The 19,873-nt window shown below is 39.2% G+C and overlaps 1 non-coding gene across 1 annotated transcript; it reads right to left on the bottom strand.

Annotated features, from left to right (window-relative positions):
* Window positions 1-3,215: 3,215 nt before the first annotated feature.
* On the bottom strand, window positions 3,216-3,288 carry Trnav-aac (transfer RNA valine (anticodon AAC)). The gene has a single exon. It is a non-coding gene; the product is annotated as a tRNA-Val (tRNA).
* Window positions 3,289-19,873: the final 16,585 nt, after the last annotated feature.

Below are 19,873 nucleotides of genomic sequence, written 5' to 3'. Positions count from 1 at the left end.
GAAATTCTTGAAATTACAAGACAAATACTGCCTTCTGATTCTTCGAGTGTGTGACGACGCATACACCTCAACTGTTAACAGGGCTCGAGATACAAAAAAATCACACAGATTTAGATCTGGGGAAAAAGGTAGTCAATCAACTGTCCCGTCATCAATACAAGTCGTAGTACTGTCATAGGCTCGTTGATTCTGTGTGTGCGCTTGCAATTTCCTGCATAAAACAACAGTAGATTTTGCGTTATTTGTTAGTTCTCAGAAAAATATATGAGGATCTCGGCTGTAAACAATGATACGACAAATTACTTGTTTTGAGAAACTGTGCAGTAGAGTTTCAGTAAAATCTCGTAAATACGATACATCAAGTGCATCCTTGATGTTTTAATTTTATGCAGTAAGTCAAAATTTTCAAAATAGTAGATTTTGGATAAATGTTATTCTAAAAAAACAATTAATAGGTAAGTAACATAGTTTACTCGCAAAATGAGAGCAGTGAACATTGGTTAGCATTGACTTACCGCAGTTTACTTGCTGTGCGAGTTACCAAAAAAATTAGTGTTTAAACTTGACAGAAATACAAATTTAAAGGTCCAAATTGTTTCAAAGATTTTTATTGCCAAGTTCTGCAGTAATAAAACATAACAGTCTCAAAAATTAAACTGTGACTCAACACATTATAAAAATAATTTTTTTGTCCCCATACTACAGTACGTAAATAATGTTAAGGATGGTCCTTAATATTTCTGCCATCACACTATCACGTAAATTCGTGTAAACTATGGCAAGGAATACAACATTTTTACTTGCTTAAATAATTGTTGATAGTTACCTAATTAACCACACTTTTAACGCGCATGGCCGTTGAGGAACATATTCAGGATTTTTATCGGCAGTGTACTTATCCACATCATCCTCGGATTTGTACCAATCGTTCTTGAAGAGAATTTTTGTAGCAGGAACATTGCACACGTTACTGCTGCTAACAGCCATGTATTTGGCACTTACCACTGTTTACAAGCACACGTTGTGACAAAGCAGCCGTTAGTGAGATTCTGTAGTTAGAGACAGAACTGCAATTTCGCGGCTTATCGTGGAACAGTCAACTAATAGGAACAAACCACATCATGTACAATGTTTTACATGCAAAGACTGTTTCTCGTCGACTGTACCTTACCACTGTTGCTAGCTGAGGTCGTCATATTGGAGTACATTGTTCGAGTGCCAGTAATTCATGTTGGGCTATTTACATACCACAATCCTGTTTCCAGTTCAGAGGATCTCGATGTAACTGATGAAGACTTTCAGAGCTCCATTGCCGATTATTCTGACAGTCCTTGTGGTTAGATAGATGAGAGTAAGCTACAGGATCAACTGTCGATCATGCACGGACTGCAGTAGCTAGTTGCAGTTCTCACATCGATTTACATGAATTGCCCAGTCGATGTACTAACGTTACTTTGTAACGTTCTGCTTGAGTTTGTGTATAGCAGATGCTACTGGCACAGTAAACCGAGGCTCTAAACGACGCATCGGTTTTCTCGGACTTCTTTCCAAGGCACTCCTGACCCATTTAGTTTGTTATCCGTTAAAACACTTGGTTTTCTATTCCGTTTCATGTTGTATACGGATACAATTTCTTGAGATTTCTCTGCTAATCTGTGAAGGCCAGCCGACATTCCACATACGGTATGGCTCTGCTGTAGCATAGTTCAACACAAGATATGTTGACCCATCGAGTACCGACAGAACGGAAAATACGTACAACGACAAAGTAAAAACGTACTCAGTCGCATCGTAAATGACACATACATTAACACACACACACACACTGACGCGCAGTCGCAACGTTATAAAGTTTACATATTTTTGCACGTGCCCTGTGTGCGTGCTATTAATTTCTCAGGACCTGTTTGAACACGCGCCTTTCTACGTTTTATGGCAGCACACATGCTTAGCAAAAAATGGCCCAGCCTCGAACAGGTAACAATTTAAGAAAGACATTAGTGTCAAAGGCGTTAGAGTAGTAAAGATGTAAGTTGCAGAAGCTGTGTAGGGTATATTGGCAGAGCAAACTACGTTTTTGCTACAGCGTTGACATTAACTTAAAGGTCGAAAACAAGAGTAAAATTATGTAACATAAATACGAATATGGTATTATATTGAATGGCTAAGATTATAGAAGCAAATATTATATGTAAATAATGAAAGTCCATTAAACAGAACCGACATTGCACATGAACATTAGATAACCGACACTGTGTACAGTACGGGATCACAATTAAACTTGTTTTTGCTTTTTCAATTGCCGTTAGAGTGATGAATCTGGCGGTGGATATGTACAAGGAATCTATAGTTAAATTCTGTATTATTTATAATACATGATGATTTATTGTGACAAGCCTGTAAAGTAAGATATATTTTTTGTTACAGTGACAAAAATAAGTTTCAAGTTGCGATTCTGTTTGTCGCGTATCCAAAGAGATATGCAGGCTATTGTAATATTCATCCTTAAATCCACAGATATCAATGCCGGACACCGGGTCAAATTCTCGTCCGTCCGTCCAGATTCAGATTTTCCATGGTTTCCGTAAATAGCCTAAGGCAAATGCCTTGACGGTTTCCTTTTAAAGGAAACATTCTAGTTCATTGCCCAATCTTAGGTTATCCTCTAATAGCCTCGACGACTAGATTCTTGCGAGTCTTCTGTAAGACAGAGGCAATTAAGTAGCACACGACATCCTACGGCGAACAGGAAGCGACGGTTTTGCACACACAGGCTGTACGTTATTTGGTTGCAAGTTAAACGGTTAATTTCGTATCTCAAGCGTCGTTTTGTTGTTAATTCACAATCTGACATGTATTAGGCTGTGGTTAACAGTTTACTTGTTCCGTATTCGTATTATGAAGATGGCGCCGCGATGGTGGCGCACTGAGTGGTGGACAGAGAGAACTACAGAAGCGCGTGTAATCAGCTGTTGCGAGGTATTACACACATTCTACACAATGTGCCCAATTTTCGCAAATCGGGTAAGACTGCATGTAAACTGTTCTGATCGCAACCCGAAATGTAAATAATGAAACTGGTGCAGCATTAATCTTTCTAAAATGGGGCCAAGAAGTCTAAAATTTGCAGCGGAAGCAATGCTATTTCTTTAAAAAAGTTTTGTATTAGGCACGAATGTACAAAGAGGAGTAAGGACAACCCAAGATAAAAAGAATGTTTCCGCCCGGGATCGAACCGGGGACCTTCCGCGTGTTAGGCGGATGTGATAACCACTACACCACGGAAACATTTGTGGACGCACGGCATTGTAATGTTATTATTATGACGTTAATACCAGCATTGCTTGTGCAAACAATAATTTCATTGATAATTACTTTGTGAATCATGTTTAGACTCATTTCTAACTTTCTTTTCCTGAGTTTGACAGTATATTATTATGGAGGAAAATTATAATGAATTTCCTGCAACATACTTGTATATTATGAAACTAAAATGGTATGGATGGAATTCGTAGAAACTAACAAGGCATCGAAACTGTCATATGTGGTTTGTACAAACATAAACAGCTACAGAGCCCCGCCCGCATCTTATTACGTAACAGCCGAACAAGGCCTTAGGTGCAACGTATTTTCGGTGTCAAATCTGTAGATACGTGGAAATCCCTAGAATTGAAATTTGTGTGTTTTATTGCGTTCAAAATAAAAACTAGGGAAGCTGTGTTATCTGGACTGTATCTGTAAATACTTGTAAGTCCTTAGAATTGAAATTTGTGTTGAACTACGATTGTGATAACGAGGTTGGGTTTCTCTTCTGCTTAAATTGCTGGCATAGGAACGCAAATGATTCAAATATAACCAAAGGTAAATGCAAAACTGATAGCACGCTTTTCGTAGATTATATTAATCGATCGGGACTATAATTAATTGCAATAATGATTTACATCCATTTGTAATTAATAAAATATAACATTAAGGAAGCTATATTCATATTGTAGCGCACACAGGTATTTAATTTTTATCTAGAATGAGAAATGAGGAAACAGGAATGAAAGTGCAAGGGGAACTTATAACAGTGCTAAGTTTAGCTATCGAAAAACGATAAATAGTTGAAGAAGAGAAGCAGAATTTTGGGATAACAGATGAAGCGACAAAACTTTCAAATCTAGGAAGATAGATAAAAACAGATTGCCGGAACAACTAAAATAAAGCCTGTAAATTGGTGTAGACATGGAAACCTTTTTTTCACAGACGAGATCTATTGTGATCAAAGACTAGCATGGAATTAAAATCGACTTGTTCATCTGGAGCATAGTATTGCATGGAACAGAAATGTTTATTACGGAAAAAACTGAAGCAGAGAAATTGGGAAGCAATTGACATGGGACACCATAGAAGGTATTAAATTCAAGCACGTAAGGTTGAAGCCGGCCGCGGTGGCCGTGCGGTTCTAGGCGCTTCAGTCCGGAACCGTTGGAACGCTACGGTCGCAGGTTCGAATCCTGCCTCGGGCATGGATGTGTGTGATGTCCTTAGGTTAGTTAGGTTTAAGTAGTTCTAAGTTCTAGGGGACTGATGACCTAAGATGTTAAGTCCCATAGTGCTCAGAGCCATTTGAACGTAAGGTTGAAACTGAAGGAGTACTTGGAAGGATTGGGGAGCAAGTGGGCACATTGAAAATCTTTTCCTGAAGAAAGGAACACGTTAGTGAGAGGACTGCCAAGGCATCCAGGGATAATTTGGCACTGGAGGGTTGCTGTAGACTGTACAGTGTTGTATCGCGAAAGGTTTAAGTAGTAAAAATAGACTACTATGCGTGTACAGAGATAAATAATTAGAACAGGGTAATAGGAGGAGCAAGACAACATTTAACTACCGTGGAAGAAATTAATTTCCTGCATTGAATGCTATTTACATTCATTTTATTTTTAATCAGTATACTACCATGTTCTGGCTATGTAACCATTTTCAAGGTTAAATACTTCTTTCAAGGCGTTTACCTCTGCTGTGGACCCTGTCGCAACTAAAATGTTTATGCAGGCGACAGACTCATGACTTAAAATAAGATTTTTAATTGCTAACATTTTTGGTTAGGCTTTATCATAACTGTTATTGACATAGAATGAAACAGCAAGTTTACTGTTGACAGTCGCAGTTTATTTATTTCGACGGCGCATATTGGAGATTTAAACCTCTATCATTAGCGTTTCTGAAGAAGAGAAATTTGTTAACATCGAGTATAGATTTAAGTGTCAGGAAGTCGTTTCTGAAAGTATTTGTATGGAGTATAGCCATGTATGGAAGTGAAACATGGACGATAAATAGTTTGGACAAGAAGAGAATAGAAGCTTTCGAAATGTAGTGCTACAGAAGAATGCTGAAGATTAGATGGGTAGATCACATAACTAATGATGAGGTATTGAATAGAATTGGGGAGAAGAGGAGTTTATGGCACAACTTCACAAGAACAAGCGATCGGTTGGCAGGACAACATTGGAGGGAAGCGTGGAGGGTAAAATTTGTAGAGGGAGACCAAGAGTTGAATACACTAAGCAGATTCAGAAGGATGTAAGTTGCAGTAAGTACTGGGAGATGAAGAGGCTTGCACAGGATAGAGTAGCATGGAGAGCTGCATCAAACCAGTCTCAGGACTGAAGATCACAACAACAACAACGAACAACATTAGGCAACATAGAACGACAGTTATGTGTTGGGTTACGACATTGGCGTAACACAGTGTCCCGTCGTGTTACATCAAATACACTATCATACTGTCACTCTAAAATACTAACAATAGTAGTTATAATAATAGTAAGAAACGCATTTATTTCGCAGTAAGAAACGTTTGCTCAGTAAAAGAGCTTGTTTCGCATATAGGCTACCACATGACTAGCAGAAGATATGCTATCTATAGGATGGTGAGTCAATGATATTAATAAGCATAGCAAAGAGCCTACTTTCCCGGCTTAGTTGAAACTGCGCAACTGCGGTGAAGCAGGAAAGAGCGTGACATTAGAGAGGAATTGTCCCTGCCTTCTTTGGCCACGGCACGTCACACTTGACGACCGTCACTAAGCTATTAACACCACACTACGTCATTCCGTTACAGCGCCCCCAGTATAACAGGATGCCGCACCCCATGTGCGTCGTGCCTAGCCTCCGAAACACGGCAATTCGCCGCTCTGGAAGGAGCCGAGGTTACCCGGGTTTCTCCTGCGATGCCCTAACTCGGAGGGGTTTTACGCACGTAGCACACGCCGCGGGGCCCGCTCATCTACATGGATTCTCTGCAAATCACACTGAAGTGCCTGGCAGAAGGTTCATCGAACCACTTTCACAATAATTCTCTATTATTCCAATCTCGTACAGTGCGCGGAAAAAAGAACACCTATATCTTTCCGTGCGAACTCTGATTTCCCTTATTTTATTATGATGATCGTTTCTCCCTACGTAGGACGGCGTCAACAAAATATTTTCGCATTCGGAGGAGAAAGTTGGTGATTGAGATTTCGTGAGAAGATTCCGCCGCAACGAAAATGTCTTGCTTTTAATGAAGTCCACCCCAAATGTTGTCTCACTTCAGTGACACCCTCTCCCGTATTTAGCGATAATACGAAACGTACTGCTCTTCTTTGAACTTTCTCGATGTATTCCGTCAGTCCTATCTGGTAAGGATCCCACACCGCGCAGCAGTATTCTAAAAGAGGACGGAATAGCGTAGTGTAGCCAGTCTCTTTAGTAGATCTGTTACATTTTCTAAGTGTCCTGCCAATAAAACGCATTTCTATGTGTTCCTTCCAATTTAAGTTGTTCATAATTGTAATTCCTAGGTATTCGGTTGAATTTATGGCCTTTAGAATTGACTGATTTATCGTGTAACCGAAGTACAACAGATTTCTCGTAGCACTCATGTGGATGACCTGACACTTTTCATTATGTAGAGTCAATTGCCAATTTTCGCACCATACAGATATCTTTTCTTGATCGTTTTGCAATTTGTTTCGATCTTCTGATGAATTTACTAGTCGATAAACGTCAGTATCATCCGCAAACAACCTAAGACGGCTGCTCAGATTGTCTTCTAAATCGTTTATGTAGATAAAGAACAGCAAAGGGCCTATAACAGCGTACCTTGGGGAACGTCAGAAATCACTTCTGTTTTACTCGATGGCTTTCCGTCAGTTACTGCGAACGGCGACCATTCTGACAGGAAATCATGAATCCAGTCACATAAGTGAGAGGATATTCCATAAGTACGCAATTTCACTACAAGCCTCTTGTACATACAGAGCCAAAAGTCTTCCGGAAATCGAGAAATACGGAATCGATCTGAAATCCCTTGTCAGCCGCACTAAACACTTCGTGTGTTTTACAAGAACGATGTTTTCTAAATCCGTGTTGACTATGTGTCAATAGACTGTTCTTTTCGAGGTAATGCGTAATGAGCCAATGCAACATATGTTCCAAAATCCCACAATATATCGATGTTAATGATATGGGCCTGTAATATAGTGGGTTACTCCTACTACTTTGGTTGTTAATTTGGTGGTTAATTTGGAGCAGTCCTTAGACATTCAGTAATGCTGGGCAACAGAACTATGCAATGTTATTGAAGTACTTTTTAGACTGTTCAATCAAATGTGCTCTAACACGGTGCTTTGTTTAATCCAGTTAGAAATGTTGGAAATAGTTCAAATGGCTCTGAGCACTATGGAACTTAACTGCTGAGGTCATCAGTCGCCTAGAACTTAGAACTGCTTAAACCTAACTAACCTAAGGACATCACACACATCCATGCCCGAGGCAGGATTCGAACCTGCGACCGTAGCGGTCGCGTGGTTCCAGGCTGTAGCGCCTAGAACCGCTCGGCCACTTCGGCCGGCGAAATGTTGGAAGATCTTGATGCTATTGCTGAATGAAAAATTGGTATAAGGAGTATTGATTCTACTACATCGTCTGTGTCTTCTTTGAATCTCTTACTCGTTCAGTATGCTTCCCGAAGTTTTTTCTTACTTATAGATTTCTGAAAAATTTTCCATCGTAGCTGCAGAATAACACTCTCCTCATTTAGTGAGCGAACAACTCATAAGAATCATTCTTATTTTTCCAGTCTTCATATTGATCCTCTTTAACATCTCATACTGCCGATATGCTTTAGTACGAGCGATCTTTTTTTCTTGTTGAAAACTAATTTCAGTATGTAAGGTGAACAGCGAGCAGTAGAAAGCCGACACGCAGAACTTCAACGAAGGACCTGAACTAATGTATGAATACTGTCAATACTACCCACGGTCGGCACAATACTTCTGAGGCATCGCAATAAGTTTCAAAAGTTTCTGATCTGCTTAATATTACTGCACAATTTCTCAGCATAACACACAAATGTTCAGTATCATTGCAGATCCGGAAATATTCAGCATAATGCTGAGAGACTAGGTACCTCTAAAGGCATCTCAGTATTGAGTTGAGAATAATACTATTGTTTAGTATTATGTGCACTTAATTGTGTAATATTTTTTAGTACACAACAAATAATAAGCTATTGCGATGAAATTCATGATTTTCGTCAAACTTTACAAAATTCCACTTCATCGAACCACACCTCACGTATAACGAATTGACACAAGAGTTTTCTCTGGATGTTTCGTTCCACTTTAGGGTGTTGTGTATTACTATGCATTATTAAAAGTCTGCGCTGCAATATTGCCGGAGGTTCGAGTCCTCCCTCTGGCATGGGTGTGTGTGTTTGTCCTTAGGATAATTTAGGTTAAGTAATGTGTAAGCTTAGGAACTGATGGCCTTAGCAGTTAAGTCCCGTAAAATTTCACACTTTTTTTTTTTTTCAATATTGCCGGAAGAGGCTGCTCTACACTGTTAACAAAGCTCGCCTAAAACTCGTTTGCTGATATATCCACGCAAAAAAGTAAGTAGGCCGCTAAGTGAAGTATGGGCAACTAGAATACTCCCAAAGGCTGACGGGTATTCGTAGAACTAATGATAATGTAGCTCAGTTCTGGATTTTCGCTTACTGTCGATTGTCACACATATGACGTGAAAGTTTGATGAACATAAGGCTTTACAATTTTAAACGTTAATTTCAGGAAGCGATTCGAAAGAGCAGCAGCAGCATGCGGCGTCGCCGGCAGGGGGCCACACCTCCTTTTCGGATTCCTGAGAAACGTCACATCAACTGCATCAGAAAACACCGGGTGCTCGTTTGTGTGACAAATTTGTCTGTCTCAATCAGGTACCATTTTATATCAGCTTCATGAGAGGCAAAATACTACTAGTTATCTGTAAGTGGAACATCAGAAACTGACACAGTATTATTAAAAATAGATATGCGTGAAACCTGTTACATAAAACACGTGATAGAACTCTCAAGGAAAGCTGACTGAAGGAACAGCATCGAGATCATTTCATATTATTTAATACCGTGCTCGATAAGTTTTATTTGTAATAGTCATGGCTCATGCGTGAGCTATTCCACTAGTTCTCGTGGAATGAACGAAACTGGGAGTCAGCTTGATTTCACGCACTTATCCATACTCGCGGCGATTTCCGAAGAAATACCGTAGATGCAGTGTTCACTGGCGCGCCCTTTAGGAAGATACAAACTGTAACATCTCTACGAGTTTTCCCCTCGCCAAAATTACTCTCATATACTGAGAATTACTCTTAGCAATCACCAGCCCACGTATCTGGCCTCGACACAATATTTCTACATTTGCAACAACCAGTGTATACAAACTATTGGTGTAGGCGGTGTTAAGCTGTTTTAACATTCGCAATACCAAAGGGGCTTGATGGTACTTTATAGCCACCCTATCAAAATATTGTTATCAACTCATGTTCCTTATATTTTAAAATTCTGAAAAAAATTATCGTTTTTAATAATTTCTTCTATCTGTACTTTCTTCTATCTGCAATTGTTTTAAATTTGTATGTAAAAATTAATCCAAAAATTTAAGTCTTTGTACTGAATGCGACTTTTCATAACAAATGCGTTATTCACATTTTAACGTTCAGGACCCTTCTTGCACATAAAAATAACGTTAAAAATTTTGTTCTGAGTAACAGTCAGCAACAGTTACCAAAATTAGTGCTTTTTAAATTTTTTTTGGTGGTTATGAAGTATCGCCACTTGATTGTGGAAAGTGCATTGGTATTCCAAACGATGTTGTAAAAGGTGTTTTCACGTTCTCGACTCTACGTACACACCAGTACCTATTTAAAAATATGTTGTTAATAAAAGTTCACAACAATTAACGAGATTTGTTTTTTTTTTAATTTTTTGTGGTAAGCATAAGGAACCTCCCTCTTGGTAGTACAGATTATGGAACTCCATCATGAAATAAACAGCTTTACTTATTTTTATTTTGAATATCGATTTCGGTGGCAATCTGGCAACACATCGCCAAAAATAAAAAAAAAAAAAATAAAACCAATCCTAGTGTCTTGTCTAAGCCTTCATATACATTGATTCCACTCTCTCAGTTCACAGGCATAACTGGAACATTTTCTGCCACAAGAACTTTCAGCTTTTGAGATAATTTGTTTCCGTTATGTTTCTGGCTGACGCGCCTCCTAGTCCTTGGCAAAACTAGCGTTTACCTTTGCCGACATCGTAATGTCTGGTGGATGAGAACATCTATAACGTGGTTCAACTGATTAATTTTTGAAAACAGCGAATGCACATAATCATCTAATAATGCTTCCTCCAAACTAACGTAACCATAGAATACTTTTAATCTTCACTGATAGTTGTCTATTCAAGTAGCTGTTAGACCAGCTTCATGGAGAAGGAACATGCAAATTAGAAATCCGTAAAGAAACAAACGTGTGTAGTTAAAAAAAAACTGCATGTTTTCATGCCGTTCTTGTTGTTGATTTCAGTCCGGAGACTAGTTTGATGCAGCGCGCACGCTGTGCTATCCTGTACAAGTCTCTTAATTTCTGAATAGCTACTGCAAACTACATACATACGAAGTCTGTCCAGAAAATTCCGGAACGTTGTCCACCAAATTTTTCTACGCTTGCCTTTTTTCTTTTTACTTAATGTGTATGGTCTAATTCGAAATGACCCCCCCCCCCTCCTAGCGCTGTTTACACCTCCGGGAGCGGTCCTAGCACGACTCTTGCTGGATCACTGGAAGCGCCGACTGCGATTTTTTTTTATCTCGTCTGTCGTTGTTGCAAATCTTCGTTCTTTCAACAGGGTTTTCAAAAACTTTGGAAATAAAGAAAAGGTCCGCAGGGGCCAGGTCTAGAGAGTACAGAGGATATGGCAGCGCAGTGATTTCATTTTTTGTGCATTAGTCATGCACCAACAGGGATGAAAGTACGGGTGCGTTATCGTGATGCAAGACCATGAATTGTCTCGCCACATTTCAGGCCGTTTGCTTCTCACATCTTCCTGCCGGCGTCGCAACACGCCCCGAAAGTACCAACGATTAACAGTTTGCCCCTGCGGCACGAATTCATGATGAATTACTCCTTCAGAGTCAAAGAAAACTATCAGCATGGCTTTGACATTTGACCTGATCTGACGAGTTTCTTTTTGTCTCCGAGAACCTTTCCCAATCAAATGTGAAGATTGAACCCTGTTCTCAACATCATAACCGTAGACCCACCTCTCATCATTAGTTTATGATTCTCTTAAGGAGCATCTCCTACTCATGAAGCGATCTAAAAGCTCTTCACAGAGTGCGAAGAGATCTTTCTGGTCTTGACTCATGAGCCGTGGGACGAACTTGGCAGCAACACAACGCATTCCAAGACGCTGGGTCAGGATTTCATATCATGATCCCACTGAAATGTTGTACACTTCTCGAATCTCTTGGACAGTCAGTCTTCTATCGGCACGTATACGTCGGTATACGTCGAAGGGCGACCTAAGGGAGGGTCATGTGTAACTTTCGTCCGACCATTTTTAAACCGTGTGAACCATTCGTAACACCGAGTACGGCTTAAGCACCAATCAGCGTAGGTTTCCTGCGTTAATTGGCGTGTCTCTGGAAACATTTTCTTGAGTTTCACGCAAAATTTAATGCCGACGCGTTGTTCCTTAACTCGCCATCTCGAAATTCGCAAACTGTGCGACAACGTTCTACTCAATACAGCACTGAACAATAACTAAAGAGACATATAACAACGAAACTTCCGGCAGTTACACATTAAACACAGGCGTGTACAGGCATGCCAACTGCATTTCGCTCCAGCACACCATTGGCCCGAAATTACGAATGTTCCGGAATTTTTTGAACAGATCTCGTACATGCTTACTATATTCATCCGTTTGCCTCTTTCTATCATTTTTACCCCATAAAACAAAATCAGTGGAACTAGTTTGGGAAATAACATAAAAAACAAAAGTGTTTTGCATCAAGGTGGACCCACAATCCCATATTCTCATTATGCAAAAACGAACCAGTGGAAGAGTTTCAGGATAAAATGATTGAGGATGACATAGGTAAAAGGAGAAGCTCCAGTATAAATCCTTGAGTAACACAAGGGGTACTGAATTTAAATGACTAAAAGGGAAAATATTAAAATGCAGCTAATGGTGTAGGCGAAAGGGAATATACACATCTAAAAGATAAGATTGACAGTTAACGCAAAGTGGCTAAATAGGAATAGCCAGAGGACGAACACAAGGCTGTAGAAACATGTGCGACTAGGGGGGAAGGGGGGGGGGGAGGAGAAATATTTTACCTATAGAAAAATCGAAGAGACCTTTGGACGTAAGAGAAGCAGTTGTCATTAATATCAAGAGAACAGATGACAATCGAATACTAAGTAAAGAAACGAGTGCTGAAAGACAAAAAGAATATATAGAGCGTCTCTATAGCAGAAACAAACTTGAGGACATCATTATAAAAAGAGAAGAGAATGTAGGTGAAAATGAGGTGGGAAATTTGATGCTGCGAGAAGAATCTGACGCAGCACTGACAGGCCTAGACCCCTGCAGTAGACGACATTCCCTCAGAATTATTGAGATCGTTGAGAGACAAAGCCATGGCAAAAGTATTTAGCTACTGTGAAACATACATGAGACAGACTTCAAGAAGAATATAACAATTCCATTTCCAAAAAATGTGAATAGTAGCCAACCATCATCATGTTCCAAAATATTGACACGAATTATTTACAGAAACATGCAAAAACTGGTAGAAACCTACATGTATAGCATTTGTAAAACTTCTGTAAGCAGCAGCTGTAAAATATATGAAGCGACAGGTTATTCACAATTTGGGCAGGAAGCAGACTGCAGTTACAAGAATCGAATGGTATGAAAAGGAAGCCCTGGCTGAGAAGGAAATGAGGCAGTCTATCGCCCATGTTATTCAACCTGTACATTAAGTGAGCAATAAAGGAAACCAAGAAGAAATTTGGAAAGGGAATCCAGTTCAGAGAGAAGAATATAAAACTTTTCGGTTTGCGTATGACATTCCAATCCTGTCAGAGACGGCAAAGGAACTGGAAGAACATTTTTACCGAATGGGTAGTGTCTCGAAAACAGATTACAGGATGAACATCAACAAAAGTAAAATAAATAGAGAGGATACAGAATGCAGGCAGGCAACAACAAGAAAAGCATTTGTTAAAAAGAGGAATTTGTTAAAATCTAATATAAATTTAACTGTCAGTAAGTCTTTTCTGGGGGTATTTATTTGGAGAGTAGTCTTGTATGGGGGTGAAAGAAGAAGATTTTTGAAATGTGGTGCTACACAAGAATGCTGAAGGTTACATGGGTTGCTCGAATAACCAATGAGGAAGTACTGAATGTGTGGAGAAGCGAAAAGTATGGCACAACTTCAGTAAAGAAAGGGAAAGGTTGACAGGACACATTTTGTATTAGGGGGTAAAAATAATAGAAAGAGGCAAACGGATGAATACAGTAAGCAGAGACACCAAATAACGCAGGAAACCTACGTTGATGAGTGCTTAAGCCGTACTCGGTGTTACGAATGGTCCACACTGTATTGTCGCTGAAACTAGTTTGAGAAAGAAAATAAAATACATAAAAACAACAATGTTTTGCATCAAGCCGGACCAACATTCCCATATTGTTATGTTACTCTCTACTGCTTTCACCATTTCATCTCTCAAAGTTACACAAGTTACTCAAAACATGTACTATATTCCTTCCCGTGTTTGAGTCCAACGTTGCCTGGTGTTCCCTCTGAAACTCTAAACAACCTTTGGTTCTTTCAGTTTGTTTAGTTCAGTAATTACATCGTGAATGCTGGAGTCGATATAAAAGGAGATACAATATAGCTGTACGTTTGTTGGCATACGTACCGTTTCTTACTTATTTAGTTAAGGATCTGCAGTTACAGAATTAATGTACTTTACTGTTTCAGTGTGCAGATCGTTAGTGAGCAGTTCATTTCAAAAAAGAACATAACGACTCCGATACGTGTATGTACTCCCACTGAGTCCCATTAGGACCGTGGGAATAAGGGTGTAACACAAGTAACCACGTATTTCTCACAGTAAGGCCTAAACACCAGCATCAGTAAATCCCAGCTGATAATATTTAAAATAACTGGCTCTCATGAGGTTGAAATAAACAATGTATGTGGTATTACAGCATTAGAAACAGAAAACATTAAGTGTCCTGGTGCGCACCTGGACGAAAATCTCCAACTGGCAAAAATAGTTCCAAGTCAAACTTTAAAAATTACATATTAAGGAACGCTTCATCCATTTGTTAATTATGGTACTGAACTGTGGGGCTGTGCGGTAGATTTGCACCTGAATAGTGTACTGGAATTGCAGAAGAGAACAGTTAGTGTAATGCATGGACTAAACACAGAATCCTGTCGTGAAACCTTTGTCCAACATAAATATTTATCAATACTTATATTTGTACAGACTTAGCTATATTTTTTGTGAATATTAGAAACAAAGTAAATAGGTGGAATGATACAAGCAATTATTATACTTAACGTAAGCTTAACCGCTTCAGGCGGAGGACAATATTAAAAATATCTGAGATAGTCATTATATTAATGGGCAGATTGTTTCAACAAGACGTCACATACTTCGAAAACTTGTGAAGTAAAGCTGTTCCATAGGGAATTTAAAAGCTTTCCTAGCTAATAAGTGTTTATAATCACTTAGTGAATTCTAAACTACGTGTCTTCCGTTGCAACATGTGATTTACTTAAAATAGTAAGATGAATATACGTACCACTACTATATGGAAGTATTATTTATATCAATTTATCACTCAACCTGTGTATGATGTCTGCAAAAGTCATCAGCTTGATACCTACAAACAAAAAATGTAAATAAATAAACAGACTAAGTTAATTAACAGCTGTTTTACAGGAAAAGTTGGCAGTTGTTACAGAAACTTTGAAACTTCTTGGCAGACTTTGTCTATGTATGTAACCACGAAAATCGCTCAAAATGTGGCGTATTAGTGGCGATGGGATACTCCTGGTCTTCGGGACTGTCGTAACAAATATGTGGAAATGTCTAAGACTAGACGTTAGCCATTCAGTCATGAATTTGTACGGGTGCAACTATTAATACCAAGTTTAATATAACGTTCTGTAAACGCATCTACAATTCCTTAGTTTCGTACGTTTTAATGTCGTAGATTTAACAATAATTTCGTTGCGCGAAATTAATCAGAGCTTCAGCAATGCTGTAACATCGATACTAAAATAAAAAGAAAGATGCTCTGCATTATAAAAAACCATTGATGTTGTTGTTTACGGATAATGGGTGCCATGATGTGTGCTCCAGTGTTTGATCTGCCATTTGTTCGTTGATCTGCTTACTATTGTCACAGTTTACCGCACGAAAACAGGTTTACCTTGAAGTACTTCAGTACTAGAGAAATTCATTGAAGGGCAACTTGTTAATTATGCAATTATATTGTTAACGAGAAAAAGCTGTGCATTTTCATTTATAATTTCGGCCGAATGTTTGCAAAAGATTTTCATTTACGTATTTGTTCAGTCTTATGTGGAAGAATCTGTCATACCAACACTGTCGTTTATTGGATAAAAATTCACCTTATATGTATGTGTAAGAGACAATCAAAAAGTTGTCGTTCGAAGGTCATACAAACCCTTCATGTCGGGGCTTGCATATACTCATCAGAGTAGCGCTGGTTTGCATATGCGCTGCAGCAATGCTCTAAAACGGAAGCTCGTTCATCGTCCCTTATAAATTGGTAATTGATGGGGTTATTCCTCGCTCTTCACACGCATAATACAGTATATACAAACGACTACGCTAACTCAGGTTTTCAGGAGCCATAAATTGTTTCAGCCACATTACCGTAAATGGGACTGTGGTACACGTTCAAAATCTCTGTCGGTCGTTTACACGATTTAAGGCTGAAACCTGTAAGTATCTCGCGGAAACTTTTACGCAGGTAGCAGCTGCAACAAGCAGACGCGGAATGAACTGTCCGTCTGTCCTCCGCTGTTAAAAAGAGAACTGCAGTTTTTCCCTAATACGTTAATCTTGTGTGTTAATGTAGTTGTATTTTGCATAAAACTGTCATCGCTGGACAAGCATTTCCTTTACCAGTTACAAAACTCAAATATTAAAGCCAGTCGACGCGCTGAAAGCGTGACGGAGCTGCCGGCGTCGCTGCCAGCGGGTTGCTCGCTGCTTCGAAATGCGCATGCGCTCTGCCGTTCTCGTGGAGTTGCTCTGTTCGTTATATCGAACGCCAAGAGATGGCAGCAGCAAAGCTTCGAACCACAATACTACGGGTCCGTGATGCAAAAAGAAAAGGGATTTGTAATGTAACCGTTCAAGTTAAAATTATGCGACTAGATTAGTGCAGTCCTGAGACGTGTTCGCTTCTTTTGAACTAGACTTTCTTTCGTGTCGTAGCATAATATGCAGGCTATTTCCTGTAGAAGAACGTGCTTTTTATAACCTTCTTTGTAAAGCATTTCCCAAGTATATATACAAACTGAGAGCTGCAGTCTGTTGGAAGTGTGTGTCATGTGATGGCACAGCTGAACATTGATCGCTCCTGGGTAGGCAGATCTGCTCAGTATTTGTGTTGTCACACGGTCGCTTCCACATCACTGTTAGCACTCCCGCTGCCTTGCCGCACGGTTGAGTGTTCACGTGGCTCCTCGAACGACCGCGATTTCCAAAATTGGGGGGCTTCGAATAGGTCAACGTGGTAATTTGATCGCTTCCAAATACCGGCCCTACAGAAGGTAGGATGCCTTCTTTTTCGCATTTTCTCCCTTCTCCCCATTGCCAGTCTTCGTTTCCGCATTTTGTCCTTTCCCGTTAGCATTTCTTACGGAAGTGTACTGCGGCATGATAGTGAACGCGATATGCTTTTTCGCCAGAAATTTTGTAGCTAACATACATAGACGGTTAAATGAAGTTTAATTTCAAAGGAACGTAAATATTTACCTTGCTGTCGTAATTTGATGGGCAATAAGAATTGCCAATTATCGATGCTGTTTTCCATTTTTTCGTGCAAGCTTATCACTGGCGCCCGGAAACTGTCGCCACTAGATCCCATTAGTAGAAATTCTTTTACTTTGGAAATATAATACGATCAAACATATTTTTAATTTCTATATAAATTTTTAAATATAATGCAACATACAAAAACAGCTGCTGTTAACAAGCGACAATGCAAACACCGTCCAGGGAAAAAAATGTCAGTGTGCAGATAAAATAGGCCGCAACACTCAAAAACAACATTTTTTAACAATACACCTAAAAGCGACAATGCAAACACCGTCCAGGAAAAAAGTCGATGTGCAAACAAAACAGTAATAGCAAAGAAACCTCACTGGCCTCGGGCAATGCTCGGTTCCGGCAGGAACCAACTGATGGAAAATCAAAAGTACACACACACCACTATAAAAAAAGAGTTTCTGCTGATAGTATGCATGTAAAACGCGAGGTATCTAGAAAAACCGGAATAACTGCAATCTTTCCTGAAGCTCAAAAAAATTGTTCAAATGGCTCTGAGCACTATGGGACTCAACTGCTGAGGTCATTAGTCCCCTAGAACTTAGAACTAGTTAAACCTAACTAACCTAAGGACATCACAAACATCCATGCCCGAGGCAGGATTCGAACCTGCGACCGCAGCGGTCTTGCGGTTCCAGACTGCAGCGCCTTTAACCGCACGGCCACTTCGGCCGGCTCCTGAAGCTCAGAGCTTGCCGAATAAACTGATAAAACAATAATGCAAACTTGAAATATATTTGTCTGTAATGTTCATTTTGACCAAACATGGACTGAAACTGATATTTACAGGGTATATCCTTGAATTGCTCTTCAGACTTTTCGTTGCACTGCGGAGGAAAGTGCAAAATCAGCCGTACTGTGCACAACGAGATTTATAGACAAAATGCGAAGCGCATTCAGTGAGTTTTTTGTTTAACGATTAAGCAGGACGCATAACGGGATGCCACACTTCGTGAAATAATGCTAGTTGGAAAGCGTAGCTGCATAGGTAGTTCCAAACTTGCCGATACTTTCATCTACTCTGTACACTACACAAATTTGTACCTTACTCCTTGATATTGCTAAGGATGTTATTTCAAAGGAAAAACACAAACCTTCAGTAAACAAGGCAAAAATCTGCGCTGAAATAGCTGGACGAAGCTCCTGCTATCGTGGGAAGACGAATGGAAAGGACCTCTTGGAAATCCAACCAAAGTGACAACACTAATGATAATACAGTTGTTAAATTCGTAGAAATATCGAACTAATCAGTGCTCGTAATTTAATCATAGCAGGTGAACAGAAGTCTTACACCTGACAAGAATCGCTAGAAACCCAACAATCAGCGTATTAACAATTTTTAAAGTTTTGTACATTGTATTTAGTTCACATCTTGTAAAAGAAAATTTTGTCCGTTGTATGCATTACATTTTTCTTTTGTTTGTTGTTATATACAAAAGATAAATGTACAACCTACAACGGACAATGTTCTTTTATGAAATACTTCGAGGCTGTGTGCCCACAAACAGACAAGGTTATATCACATCGTTGTTTATTGTCATTTCTTCTCACATAAAGGCTTTTGCGTTTTCATATTGCCTGTCCAGAACGATACACTTTAGACGTGGTTAAGCAGATTCTAGGTTCCATCGCAATAACTTCTTCACAAATAAGTAAAATACTGCGTGCGTCAGCCCGAGAGAAGAACTGTGTAATGTAATTTATCAATCTAATGAACCTTTCTAATAATCATTGTTACCGCTGGGTGCGTCGAAATCCTTGAATTATATTTTAGTAATTTATGGGTGAAATTCAGACAAATTGCATTCAATTACTCTATTGTTTACTCCCTAAAAGGACCATCTTCAGATAACAAACGACTAGCATCGACAAATACGCTGTACAAAAACTAAACGATGGAAACTGAACGCATAAATAAGTGAATCGAGCCGTTGGTGTAACAGAGAAAATTTCCTACCGATGATAACCTTTGCTTATTATAGATTGGTGTAAATGCAGATGAAATAAGGAAACTAATTGGTTATCTCAAAATTACAACGTTTATAAAGATCGCTATATAATGCACACAAACAATAAATTTCAACTTGGACACCATATGGTTCCTTCTTTCTATTATAGCGTACACACGGACACAATATTACACAGTATGTAGTAACGTAATAGTAGTATCGATTCTCAAGTAACGCACACTGTTGTCAAGAGCTGCAAACCAAAGACACATTCTGTGAATAAACTTTTTCACAAATATTGTTGCTAACGAAATCGTTTATTTCGTTTTTCAGGCCGTAGGATATAGGAACATTTGTATTACTTACGTTGCCGGTCTTTTTTTTTTCAGCTACAATTCCCCAGATGTGTAGGTTGGGGACTATAGTGTAGGTTACCCTATCTG

Source organism: Schistocerca nitens, chromosome 2 (assembly GCF_023898315.1).
Source record: "Schistocerca nitens isolate TAMUIC-IGC-003100 chromosome 2, iqSchNite1.1, whole genome shotgun sequence".
In the NCBI taxonomy this organism is placed as follows: Eukaryota; Metazoa; Arthropoda; class Insecta; order Orthoptera; family Acrididae; genus Schistocerca; species Schistocerca nitens.
Note: the sequence above shows the minus strand (reverse complement) of the source record. Positions and strands in the feature narration are given on the sequence as shown.